The 14049-nt window shown below is 49.1% G+C and overlaps 1 pseudogene; it reads right to left on the bottom strand.

The window, feature by feature from the left end:
* Positions 1-425: 425 nt before the first annotated feature.
* LOC141191506 (uncharacterized) overlaps positions 426-14049 on the bottom strand; it is a 73015-nt pseudogene continuing 59391 nt past the window's right edge.

Genomic DNA, 14049 nt, shown 5'->3' with positions numbered 1-14049 from the left:
GGTATTAGAGAAGGGAAATACTAAGATTCCTATGTAACATAGGATACCGGACTGATGCTGAATGTCCACGATGTAAAATGGATGATGCGGGCCTATTACATACGCTATGGGAATGCCGGGAGTCAGGTAAATGCTGGAAAGGAGTTCTGTCTATTATAAAGAGGGAATATAAAATATATATTCAACCAGACCCAAAAAATGCCTATTAGGTATATTACAAGATTATATGGAATTTGACCCAATTTCAATAGGGATTTTACGTATTTTATTTCAAACTAGGAAACATATTGCATCCAAATGGATTAACCCCTCACCCCCAGAAATTAGTGAACTCAAAAATAGGATAACTAATATCAGATTAGAAAAAGGGGTATATAAAAAACGAAACTCAATGAATAAATTTGAGAAAATATGAGGCTTATGGTTGGATACACCTGGAATGCCATCAAGGGGGTTATTGCTGGAGAGACAATTTGACTTATGGAGGAAGGGAGGCATTGACGAGGTCTAATGTTTCATTGTGTATTGGAATTCCTTAACATGTGGTCTGGGTAATATAGCACACCTATATGTGTATAGGCTTACAATGTTTATTACAATATTATGCTTATATAAGAGATTTCAAGAATGTGGAATGTTAATTGTAAGATATAGTAACTGCAAGTTATCAGACGGTAATGGGCAAGCTGAAAGGATATATCGGAGAGATGCATGTATGTTATTTTATTATTGTATGTACCGGTTTCTTGTTTTGTAAAAAAAAAACTAATGAAAAAACTCAAAAATTTATTGGATTAAAAAAAAAGAATAGGAAAAAGGCTTCTCCCCTGTGTGAGTTCTGTGGTGTCTAACAAGAGCTGATTTCTGGTTAAAACGTTTCTCACATTCAGAACAGGAAAAAGGCTTCTCCCCTGTGTGAGTTCTCTGGTGGTTAGCCAAAGCCGATTTATTGTAAAAACATTTCCCACATTCTGAACATGAAAAAGGCTTCTCCCCTGTGTGAGATCACTGGTGATTAACCAAAACTGATTTATGGTTAAAACATTTCCCACATTCTGGACAGGAAAAAGGCCTCTCCCCTGTGTGAGATCTCTGATGTCTAACAAGTTCGGATTTCCGGTTAAAACATTTCTCACATTCAGAACAGGAAAAAAGCTTCTCCCCTGTGTGACTTCTCTGGTGCTTAACCAAAGCTGATTTATTGCAAAAGCATTTCCCACATTCTGAACATGAAAAAGGCTTCTCCCCTGTGTGAGTTCTCTGATGTCTAACAAGTTTGGATTTCCGGTTAAAACATTTCCCACATTCTGAACATGAAAAAGGCTTCTCCCCTGTGTGAGTTCTCTGGTGAATAACAAAATATGATTTCTGGTTAAAACATTTCCCACATTCTGAACAGGAAAAAGGCTTCTCCCCGGTGTGAATTATCTGATGTCTTACAAGATCGGTTTTCCGGTTAAAACATTTCCCACATTCTGAACATGAAAAAGGCTTCTCCCCTGTGTGGGTTCTCTGGTGAATAACCAAAACTGATTTACGGTTAAAACATCTCCCACATTTGGAACAAGAAAATCTATTGTCCACTGTGTGTATTTTTTGACTTACAGACTTTTCGAGGGTAAAACTATTTCCATTTTCTGGCAGTGAAAATGACTTCTTTGCTTTAGGAGCAGTTCGTTTTTCAATCCTTATTTTTTTATTTTGACTTTCCTTAGTAGTCAGTAATGAATCAGAAGACAGGACCTGTTTCATAGAATCAGATGACAGATCTTTGCTTTGAAGGGATGATGGTAAATCTGGAGAAATGGCATTCACTTCAATTGTATCCTGTGGGATCTCAAGATCATCCGATATAAATATCTCCTGTCCCTCTGATCTCCAGGTACAGTCATCTGCCAAGAAAAAAAACCAATTATTAATTTTGAATAAAACAACCTGGAAATTTATATTTTTGAACATTTCTACTTAAAATGTCTGTAGAAATGACAACTTATTGACAGAATGACAATTCACAGTCTAATAGAAAACTTCATAGGATGAACCATTGGATCGTGGTGTTCAACTGTTCATTCTGCCTCCCAAATATGGAATAAGAAGCCACCAAACAATGTTATGTAGATGAAAATGATACCAATAAAAACTTCTACTCATCCATAAACCAATCCAGCAATATCCGCTCTCCCAAAGTCAAATCTCCCCCTCTCTTCTGAGCCTTGCAGTGCGTCCAAACCACATTTATCATCCATGTATTTGGCATTACTATAATGAGAAGAACCCTCTTCATTTACAGTGTGTGTCTCCTGGAGCACAATCTGGGCACTATGTGTTGGGGAATAAAATGGCCAATGGGCAATTTTTACTCTCCAACATCGACTGCAAGCTAATGTCCAGAAAGTGGCCGTGGAGTCAAAATAGTCACTACTCCTATAGATTAATTCACTGAGGGTTATAATTTCCAAAATGAAGTCACTTTATGGGGATTTCTATTGCTCTGGTTTTCTGCCATTTTGTCATATTAAGGTTTCTGCAAATGTTGTGTCCCATCTCCTCTGGGATCTGCAAGATCTGCATTCAAATAGCTAAATGGCGCTCCTTCCCTTCTTATCCTGCCATGTGCCCAGACAGTAGTGTACAACCATATATAGGGGATTGTCACATTCAAGAGTAGTTGGAAATAATTTGTAAGGTCCATTTGTTTCCTATTATCCTTTGTGAAGAATTCCAAAAGTTATCACCACATAAAGTGACACACGTCAGATTTGAAAAATGGAACCTGATTAGGAACAAAAAACTGTCTGCAGGAAGGGGTTAAATCAGAGGATTTTGGGAACGAACTGCTGTAGTCAAAAACTGTGAGTATAGACAATAACATCTACTGAAATGATCGAACTGAACAGTCTTCTCAGTAAATAGTGAGTAACTAGTGGAGAAACCTCTCTGGGGTAATTAGAGTCTGGGGCTCGGGGGCTCTTCATCATCTAAACTATCGTAAGGGACAATATTTTATGTCAGATAAATTCAAGAAGAAATATTAGATATTGAAGTAGAACTTTTTATAATAGTGCAGAGCTGAGGGGTCTTAAACCGGTGACTGAGAAGAATCTGTGACTTCTCTGCATTTAGTGGTCACTACTCACCTGGGTAGTCATATGTAAGAATCTCCTCCTTACACCGCTCATCACCCCTCACATATGTCTCTGTAATATTAATATGGGTCAGATCTTCACCCTGAAACAAATATATAAGTCACAGACAGATGGAGAAGTCACATCTATGATCAGCTCTAATCCTGCCATCTCCACCGTTCTCATTACACAAGTATAAAACATATAATACTGGTGGATAAAACAAGACTGAGCACAAGACCTTCACAGCCATCTACAGTCATGGCCAAAAGTATTGAGAATGAGACAAATAGTAATTTTTCCAAAGTTTACTGCTTCATTTTTTGTAATGGCAATTTGCATATACTCCTGAATGTCAAAGAGTGATCAGCTTAACAGCAATTACTGTACTTGCAAAGTCAATATTTGCCCAGAAAATGAACTTTAACCCCCAAAACACATTTCAACATCATTGCAGTCCTGGCTTAAAAGGAGCAGCTAACATCGTTTTAGTGATTGATCCATTAACACAGGTTTGGGTGTTGATGAGGACAGGGCTGGCGATCAATCAGTCATGATTAAGTAAGAATGACATCACTGGACACTTTAAAAGGAGGCTGGTTCTTGGTATCATTGTTTCTCATCAGTTAACCATGGTTATCTCTAAAGAAACACGTGCAGCCATCATTGCACTACACAAAAATGGCCTAACAGGGAAGAGTATAGCAGCTACAAAGATTGCACCTCAGTCAACAATCTATCGCATCATCAAGAACTTCAAGGAGAGAGCTTCCATTGTTGTCAAAAAGGCTCCAGGGCACCCAAGAAAGACCAGCAAGCGCCAGGACCGTATCTTAAAACTGTTTCAGCTGCGGGATCGGACTACCAGCAGTGCCGAGCTTGCTCAGGAATGGCAGCAGGCTGGTGTGAGTGCTTCTGCACGCACTGTGAGGCGGAGACTCTTTGAGCAAGGGCTGGTTTCAAGGAGGGCAGCAAAGAAGCCACTTCTCTCCAGAAAAAACATCAGGGACCGACTGATATTCTGCAAAAGGTACAGGGAGTGGACTGCTGAGGACTGGGGCAAAGTCATTTTCTCTGATGAATCCCCTTTTCGATTGTTTGGGACATCTGGAAAACAGCTTATTCGGAGAAGAAGAGGTGAGCGCTACCACCAGTCTTGTCTCATGCCAACTGTAAAGCATCCTGAAACCATTCATGTGTGGGGTTGCTTCTCAGCCAAGGGAATCGGCTCACTCACAGTCTTGCCTAAAAACACAGCCATGAATAAAGAATGGTACCAGAATGTCCTCCAAGAGCAACTTCTCCCAACCGTCCAAGAGCAGTTTGGCGCCCAACAATGTCTTTTCCAGCATGATGGAGCACCTTGCCATAAAGCAAAGGTGTTAACTAAATGGCTCATGGAACAAAACATAGAGATTTTTGGTCCATGGCCTGGAAACTCCCCAGATCTTAATCCCATTGAGAAATTGTGGTCAATCATCAAGAGACGGGTGGACAAACAAAAACCAACAAATTCTGGCAAAATGCAAGCATTGATTATGCAAGAATGGACTGCTATCAGTCAGGATTTGGTCCAAAAGTTGATTGAGAGCATGCCAGGGAGAATTACAGAGGTCTTGAAGAAGAAGGGGCAACACTGCAAATATTGACTTGCTGCATTAACTCATTCTAACTGTCAATATAACCTATTGGTACTCATAATATGATTTCAATTATATTTCTGTATGTGATATAAACATCATACAAACACTAATAAAAACCAGAGGCCAGCAGTCCATGTGAAAATATAATTTTGGTGTCATTCTCAAAACTTTTGGCCATGACTGTACACATCATAGGGGAGATCTCATGACACCTTCTCTCCATCTACCTGATGATCCTGAGGAACATTGGGATCTTCTTGTTTACAGTCCTGTGGAAGAAGAGGTCGGGGACATGTCTCTGGTGTTGCCCTCTTACTGGATAGATCTGGAGGAAACACATACAGGGGCTGAATTCATTCTTTACATACAGATAATTATAGGCCGTGTGTATTTAGTCCTGTCTATTACCTGGTGATGTGAGGGGCTGGGGAACCTCCATCATTATCTTGAACAGATCTTTGTGACCTTCTAAATACTCCCACTCCTCCATGGAGAAATAGACAGCGACATCCTGACACCTTATAGGAACCTGACACAACAATGATACCGTCACCCCCCGATCCCTCCATAGCGTTACTGTATAATGTCCCAGCATTCCCAGCAGTGTCACCTCTCCAGTCAGCAGCTCAATCATCTTGTAGGTGAGTTCTAGGATCTGGTCATTGATGTCCTCGTGTATCAGGGGGTGAGGTGGAGGTCCTGTGATTGGGCTCAGGGGTCTTCCCCATCCCTCAGACACAGGGTCCTGACAGCGCTCACTAGAAGTCTTCTTTATTACTGTGTAATCCTGGTTATGGAGAGACACATTAATAAATCTCACTACAGACATTTCCAGAGTCCTCACCTCTCCAGTTCTGTCCATCTGTTATTCCCATAGATAAGAATGATGTAATGTGACGTCATCAGAATCTCTCACCTCTCCAGTAAGCCGGAAGAGGATCTCTAGGGTGAGGTGTAATATCCTCTCCACCATCTTGTCTCTGTCCATATCCATCCTTGATAGGTGATTCAACAAATTCTCTTAATATAGAAGATCTTCACTGAGAGGATCTGATATTGTAGAAACCTGAATGAGAAGAAGATGAGGCGATGTAACATCATAAAGAATTCTGTGTAATAATACAATTACTGGAGACAATAAGGGAAATATATCAGGAGATAGAATGTGTAGATGTTGTGTTCTCTAGTTTTTTATGGACTGGAACATAAGTTGAATTGCTGACTTAGACATCTCCTCCATACTTCCAATCACTGGCTAAGTTGGCCACTGCTTCAGTAAGAATCACCCAGAAACCCAAGCAGCAATGGTATTTTTATTATTTTACAACATTCTGCTTTTGTCCCTGACGTACTAATAAAACCTATATATTTTAGGCCACAGACAACAAGCAGTTTCTTCCTCGGAGTTGGCAGCTGAATACGTTTCTTATAGACTCATCTTCCATAACGCTAATTCTCGTCATATACATTACACATGGCATGAGAAATAACAACTTCATGATGAGGACGACATCTTCATCTTCTAATACGGCTCTAGAAACAGATATGGCCAGAGTCCGTCACTGACTCCATCATCACCGACCGTCTATATGAATGTTTCCCGTCTTTCCCAGGTTGTAATCTTTTATCACGTTAGATCTCATTTATAAGAGCGTGTTTGTAAGAACAAGACAGTTATTTGATGCTAATGTCTCCATGTACAGTGGTTTTTTCCTGGATATTATGTTTCTTTTAGCATTTTCCTGTAGGCTTCCATATATTACATGAAAAACACCAAAAAAACACCCAGTTTTTCTTTTTTAATAAATTTGCAAAAATGTCTACATTTCTTGTTTTTTTTCAGTCAAGATGGGGTGCAGAGTGTACATTAATGAGAAAAAAAATTAACTTTTTAGAATTTACCAAATGGCTGCAATGAAACAAAGAGTGAAAAATGTAAAGTGGTCTGAATACTTTCCGTACCCACTGTATATATCAGGATGGGGGGTGGTCGAAAGCTCGCAACGGGTCCCATCATACCCTAGTTATGCCTGTATGTCCTGTACCCTGAGAACAATACGTTTCCTCCCTTCTTGTCTCCATAGTTGGGTCGTATGTATCTATTACAGGAAACAGAACAGAAACCTTATGATTCTTATAAAGGGGCAACACAAGACCCTCAGAGACCCTCAGTGCTGAAGGGGTTAATGCCCCCTGCGCCCAGTAATGGGGTCTCCACATACCTCTACCTGCAGAGCCGCCACCACATATATGGCTGCTCTGTGCGCACAGGAGCTGTGATGAGGTCACAGGAGGGGAGGAGTCAGGGGTCACATGATCAGGGGCCTCAGTGGATGCAGGACTCTGCTGTGCTGGTTGTCATGGTGCTGGATGAGCTGAAGGTTATGTGTGGGGTCAGGAGGGGTTTACAGTGTGGATGTAGCAGAGCCGCGTGTGTACAAGGTGTACGGAGCAGAGCCGCGCGTGTACGAGGTGTACGGAGCAGAGCCGCGCGTGTACGAGGTGTACGGAGCAGAGCCGCGCGTGTACGAGGTGTACGGAGCGAAGCCGCACGTGTACGAGGCGTACGGAGCGAAGCCGCACGTGTACGAGGCGTACGGAGCGAAGCCGCGTGTGTACGAGGCGTACGGAGCGAAGCCGCGTGTGTACGAGGCGTACGGAGCGAAGCCGCGTGTGTACGAGGCGTACGGAGCGAAGCCGCGTGTGTACGAGGCGTACGGAGCGAAGCCGCGTGTGTACGGAGCGAAGCCGCGTGTGTACGAGGTGTACGGAGCGAAGCCGCGTGTGTACGGAGTGGAGCCGCCTGTGTACGAGGTGTACGGAGCGGAGCCGCCTGTGTACGAGGTGTACGGAGCGGAGCCGCCTGTGTACGAGGTGTACGGAGCGGAGCCGCCTGTGTACGAGGTGTACGGAGCGAAGCCGCCTGTGTACGAGGTGTACGGAGCGGAGCCGCGCGTGTACGAGGTGTACGGAGCGGAGCCGCGCGTGTACGAGGTGTACGGAGCGGAGCCGCGCGTGTACGAGGTGTACGGAGCGGAGCCGCGCGTGTACGAGGTGTACGGAGCGGAGCCGCGCGTGTACGAGGTGTACGGAGCGGAGCCGCGCGTGTACGAGGTGTACGGAGCGGAGCCGCGCGTGTACGAGGTGTGCGGAGCGAAGCCGCGCGTGTACGAGGTGTACGGAGCGAAGCCGCGCGTGTACGAGGTGTACGGAGCGGAGCCGCGAGTGTACGAGGTGTACGGAGCGAAGCCGCGTGTGTACGAGGTGTACGGAGCGGAGCCGCGTGTGTACGAGGTGTACGGAGCGGAGCCGCGTGTGTACGAGGTGTACGGAGCGAAGCCGCGTGTGTACGAGGCGTACGGAGCGGAGCCGTGTGTACGAGGCGTACGGAGCGGAGCCGCGTGAGTACGAGGCGTACGGAGCGGAGCCGCGTGTGTACGAGGCGTACGGAGCGGAGCCGCGAGTGTACGAGGCGTACGGAGCGGAGCCGCGAGTGTACGAGGCGTACGGAGCGAAGCCGCGTGTGTACGAGGCGTACGGAGCGAAGCCGCGTGTGTACGAGGCGTACGGAGCGAAGCCGCGTGTGTACGAGGCGTACGGAGCGGAGCCGCGTGTGTACGAGGCGTACGGAGCGGAGCCGCGTGTGTACGAGGCGTACGGAGCGAAGCCGCGTGTGTACGAGGCGTACGCAGCGAAGCCGCGTGTGTACGAGGCGTACGGAGCAAAGCCGCGTGTGTACGAGGCGTACGGAGCGGAGCCGTGTGTACGAGGCGTACGGAGCGGAGCCGCGTGTGTACGAGGCGTACGGAGCGGAGCCGCGAGTGTACGAGGCGTACGGAGCGAAGCCGCGTGTGTACGAGGCGTACGGAGCGAAGCCGCGTGTGTAAGAGGCGTACGGAGCGAAGCCGCGTGTGTACGAGGCGTACGGAGCGAAGCCGCGTGTGTACGAGGCGTACGGAGCGGAGCCGCGTGTGTACGAGGCGTACGCAGCGAAGCCGCGTGTGTACGAGGCGTACGGAGCGAAGCCGCGTGTGTACGAGGCGTACGGAGCGAAGCCGCGTGTGTACGAGGCGTACGGAGCGGAGCCGTGTGTACGAGGCGTACAGAGCGGAGCCGCGTGTGTACGAGGCGTACGGAGCGGAGCCGCGAGTGTACGAGGCGTACGGAGCGAAGCCGCGTGTGTACGAGGCGTACGGAGCGAAGCCGCGTGTGTACGAGGCGTACGGAGCGAAGCCGCGTGTGTACGAGGCGTACGGAGCGAAGCCGCGTGTGTACGAGGCGTACGGAGCGAAGCCGCGTGTGTACGAGGCGTACGGAGCGAAGCCGCGTGTGTACGAGGCGTACGGAGCGAAGCCGCGTGTGTACGAGGCGTACGGAGCGAAGCCGCGTGTGTACGAGGTGTACGGAGCGAAGCCGCGTGTGTACGGAGTGGAGCCGCCTGTGTACGAGGTGTACGGAGCGGAGCCGCCTGTGTACGAGGTGTACGGAGCAGAGCCGCGCGTGTACGAGGTGTACTGAGCAGAGCCGCGCGTGTACGAGGTGTACGGAGTGGGGCCGCGTGTGTACGAGGTGTACGGAGCGGGGCCGCGTGTGTACGAGGTGTACGGAGCGGAGCCACGCATGTACGAGGTGTACGGAGCAGAGCCGCACATGTACGAGGTTTACGGAGCGGAGTTGCACGTGTACGAGGTGTATGGAGCGGAGCCGTGTGTACTGAGTGGAGCCCTGTGTGTACGTGGTGTACGGAGCGGAACCGCGTGTGTACGAGGTGTACGAAGTGGAGCCGTGTGTGTATAAGGTGTGCAGAGCCGCGTGTGTACGAGGTGTACGGTGCTGAGGTTTTATTCGATAATCTTCTCCTGCCCTTTGGATTCTCCAATGCACCAACAGGATTTCACGACTTTCTGAATGATATTTCTCTGATTACATCGGGAGATTTCTTGTGATTTATCTTGATGATAGAATTTTCTCTCCTGATTTGGATTCTCACCAGGAACATGTCCGTCTTCTATTAGAAAGGTTGAGGGAGAATTCTTTCTTTGTTACAATTGAGAAATGTTTTTTTTTCTGTTCAGGAAGTTTCATTCCTGGGGGTAATTTTATCAGCTGATGGGTTTACGATGGATCCTGGGAAGGTGAAAGCCATAATAGATTGGGTCCAACCTAGTGACCTGAAAGTGTTGCAACATTTTGTAGGATTCACCAACTGTTATAGGAAATTATTTAGGTTTTTTTTCTCAGATTACTGACCTCACATATAAGGGGGCAGATCTCAAGGTTTGGTCACCAGATGCTATTGGGGCTTTTGAAAAATTGAAGGAGTGTTTTATGTCTGCTCCTGTTCTAATCCAACCCGATCCCCAAGAACCATTCATTGTGGAGGTGGATGTTTCATTCATTGTGGAGGCGGATGTTTCGGAGATCGGGGTTGGGGCCGTTTTATGTCAATGTTCCAAGACTCTGACCAATTTGCGGCCATGTGCTTTTTTATCAAGAAAATTTTCATCTGCTGAAATAAATTTTGTGGTTGGGAATTGTGAGTTACTCACTGTTAAATCAGCCTTTAAAGTTTGAAGAAATTTTCTGGAGGGAGAAGTTCATCAAATCACTGTGGTCACTGACCAGCAGAATTTAGCTTATATTGAATCAGCTGAATGGCTAACTCCTAGACAGGCCAGAGGGTCCCTATTTTTCTCTAGATTCAATTTCTCTATCACTTTCAGGCCGGGATCCAAGCAGTTTTAGTTCTGTTTCTCCTCCAAAACCTCCATTCTCCCTGAGGGCATTGTGGTTTCTGTGATATCCTTGGAGGTTGAAGCTGAGATCCGTAAAGTCCTATCTGTTCTGTCTACTCATGAGCAGCTAAGGGAATGTTCATAGAGTTATTCTAGTTGCGACCTGTCGAGGTCACCAGTTGTCTGTTTATGTTGTTTAGAAGCTGCACATCATTTAGTAATACTCTAAGGCTATGTGCCCACGATGCAGAAATGCTGCATATTTTTTCTGCTTCTCCCTTCTCCCTTGCGGTTTTTACATGTATTTTTCCCGCCAGGTAGAAGCATTTGACGCGCCCCCTGGGACATATTCCTTTTTGAGGGGAATACCCGGCACCGGATCAGATGGGGGGGGGTTTGTAGTCTCCGAGCGGCTGTGACCCGGCCCGTGCCCAGGGCGTCAAACTCAGTGTTAAGTGGCAGTCCTACAGATGTTATTAAGAGTTCTTTTGTGTCGACTACGCCACCCGTTGTGATGCGGTCACTGGGGCCGCCGCTGCAGCAGGTTCCGCTGAGGCTGATGGTGGATGCGCAGCTTGGTGGGATAACCCCCAACGGGAGGGGTATAGCCTCAGAGGGGACAGGCGCAGAGGATGGGGGTTGTGGTGGTGTAGTGCAGACGGCAGTGAAGACAGAGTCGGGTTGTGCAGTTAAGGGTGTTTACTTACTGCAGATGTTGTACTGGTCACTCCAGCTGCTAGTGACCACCCGAGCCGTGCTGCGTCCACCAGGTCCTGGATCCAGCCAACCCCCAAACAAGTCCGGAGCGTGGCCCTGAGCTCTCTTTCTGTCCCGTTCTCTGGCCGTCCCCACCAGTAATCCACCTAGGTCCAGCTCCCTCGGGCCTTCTGTTGGGACACCCTTGGCCCTGGGTTCCCTGACCCTTCATGTGGTGTGCCTTCGGGGTGGATGTGATGGGTGACCGTGGCAGACGCTGCCCACGGTCTCCGGTCTCTGGCTGGGGAATGTTTTTACCCCCACCAGCTTGGGTTCCGGTACCCTGATGCCGACTCTTCACCCGGTGCTTTTAGTTGGGATCTCAGAGTCCTTCTCTTCTGTGCTCTGGGTCTCTCTCTTTTCTCCTCTCTCACTCTGGGTCTTTGTCTTTCTTCTCTCCTCTGCTCCTGACTTGTTCTCTGCAGCTGACTGACTCTCTGCATCTGATCCTCTGCATCTGACCCTGATCTTAGTTGGTGCCCACCTTATATACACCCTCTATGTGTGAGCTCAGGTGACCAGCACCCAATGAGCTCCTAACTTTACCCAGGCTGCTCCCCCTATCTGCCCCTACACTACTTGGGATGTACCACCCCCCTCCCACTCCAGCCAGGAACAGACTCGGTCGTACCTGCACATTTCTAAGTGGGAGTACCGTCGGTCTGCTCCTCGGAAATGGGATGTGTGTAGTGCATGCAGCCTACCGAGCTCAGTTCCACACTCCATCCTTGCCCGGGAGTGGAATATCACACCTCTGGGTTGAGGTGCAATACTCCTGTAGCAGCCGAATCCTCAGGGTGCTACATTCCCCCCTGGTAAATCACAGCACGTCCTCGGGCTGTAAGACATAAAACATCACCAAAACATACAAATTTTTTTTTTTTTTTTTTTTTCATATAAACATAATAAAACATATAAAACATTATATATATAAAACTTTTCATATAAACATTCTCGTCGTCTCTTGTTTCAGGTTCCTTCTCCGGACACTGTGCAACGTGTGTCCGGGAAAAGTGCGACAGTCTCTTAGAAAAACTGGTTTTCCATAAAACCGGTAGGGGGCGCTTTAGGACGCGCAACTATATACAGGGGAAGTTGGCCGCTCTCAGTCCTCGGCCAGGTAGAGGGAAGGGAATGGCTGCTCACAGTCCTCAGCCTGTGGGATTAAGGGGTTAACGGGTAAACAGTTCACTCAGCTGGTCCCAACGGGGACTATATATAAGTATCAACAGTTTCTTTGGTACCCGGTCGGGTAACTATTTACATCACTTCTCTGCCGCACTCAACGGCGTCTTCCTCCTGCTCTTTGCTTACAGCTGGTTGTTACTTCAGACCCGTCCGGGTCCTCTTGCTCCTCCTCCTCGCACCGCAACTCCTCCTCCGTCAGGCGGTGTACGTGGAGGGCGTAAGGTCCTTTGGCACACTTGTGCCGGGTGAAGGTGACCTCGTCTCCGATGTAGAGGTCACGACCTCTGTGCCCCTCCGGCAGATGGGACTCCACATCTCTGCGCGTGACAAAGACGTCGCCGGGGGTGTTGTTGTCTCTGATGAAGCCCCACCCGTGCTGCTGGTTAAACTTGATTACAGTCCCGGTGGTACGGGGACTGTGCGCTGCACGGGGGTCCCTCCTGGTCCGGCTCTTTTGCTCGGCGCTCCTTATTTGGGCCTGTTGTTCCCGGACCCGCCTCTCTCTCCGCTCCCTCGCAAACTCCTCGAGCTGTTGGCGGCAGCACTCCGCACGCTCTGCTGCAGCTGCCCTAGTTTCCTGAGTGAACCCCATTAGATCTTCTCCGGTGGGGTCCCACTCAAACTGTGCTTCCGCTAGCGGGGGCGAGATCCTTATTACGGGCTTCGGAGCCGGAATCAGGGGTGCACACATGGCCCCAACCCTCCTCTGGTGCTCCAGTTCGTAATACTTCTGGGGCCAGATGAAAGGCTGCCCGTCCGGCCACGTGTGCTGGGCAAACAAGTCCTCTCCCAGACGCGGCACCCTTGGTTTTACGGGTGCGGGCGCGGTGGTGGTGGCGCCCGGGTTGCCCAGGCCTTGCGGCCAGGCCTGGGGCACCTGGAAGGTGAAGGGCACCGTTAATACGGCGGCGCCCTGGGCTACCTGGCCTTGCGACCAGGCCGGAGGCTCCGCAGAGGTAGGGGGCGCTGTTGGTGTTGCGGCGCCCGGGAATTCTAGGCCCTGCGACCAGGCTGGTGGTACTTCCTGCTTGGTCACGCTCGGGGTCGAGGCGTGTGACGTCACAGGGGTCGCGGCGGCGGCTTCCGGTTGGGGCCTAGTCTGCGTCGGTGACATGGCGTTTTCGGGCACAGCAGGGGGACTTTCGGGCTCTGCGACGGGGAGCTGGGGCAGGTAAGCGGTGTCACGGCTTGGGGTATAGGCGTCCCCTTTACCTGCCTCCATGCGTTCGGCTCCCTCCTCGGCGCCGTCTCCGGCCTTGGGTCCTCCCGCGCCATCCTCAGAGGCGGTCTCCTTCCTCATCTCGGCTGGCGTGCTCCGGGTCTTGGTTTCAGCTTGCGTCTTGGTTTCAGCTTGCTGGGCCATCTCCCGGCTCCATTCCGCCAATATCTCGCGCTGTACCCGGGCCATCCTCCGTGCGAGGCCCTCCAGGGCAGTCTGCGCACACTCCCGGTCTCGGGGGAGCTGTGCAAGGACCTCCACTAGGCCTAGTGGGGTCGTGGTGTCCAGCAGGCTCCTGACCAACGGGTCGGTGCTGCTCTGCTCTTCTTCCAGCAGGCTCCTGGCCAGCGGGCCGGTGCTGCTCTGCTCTCTGGACATCTCCG

Source organism: Phyllobates terribilis, unplaced genomic scaffold, assembly GCF_046119375.1.
Source record: "Phyllobates terribilis strain yellow unplaced genomic scaffold, ASM4611937v1 Scaffold_46__1_contigs__length_10046794, whole genome shotgun sequence".
NCBI lineage: Eukaryota > Metazoa > Chordata > Amphibia > Anura > Dendrobatidae > Phyllobates > Phyllobates terribilis.
The sequence above is the reverse complement of the archived record's forward strand: the minus strand, read 5'-3'. Positions and strand labels throughout refer to the sequence as shown.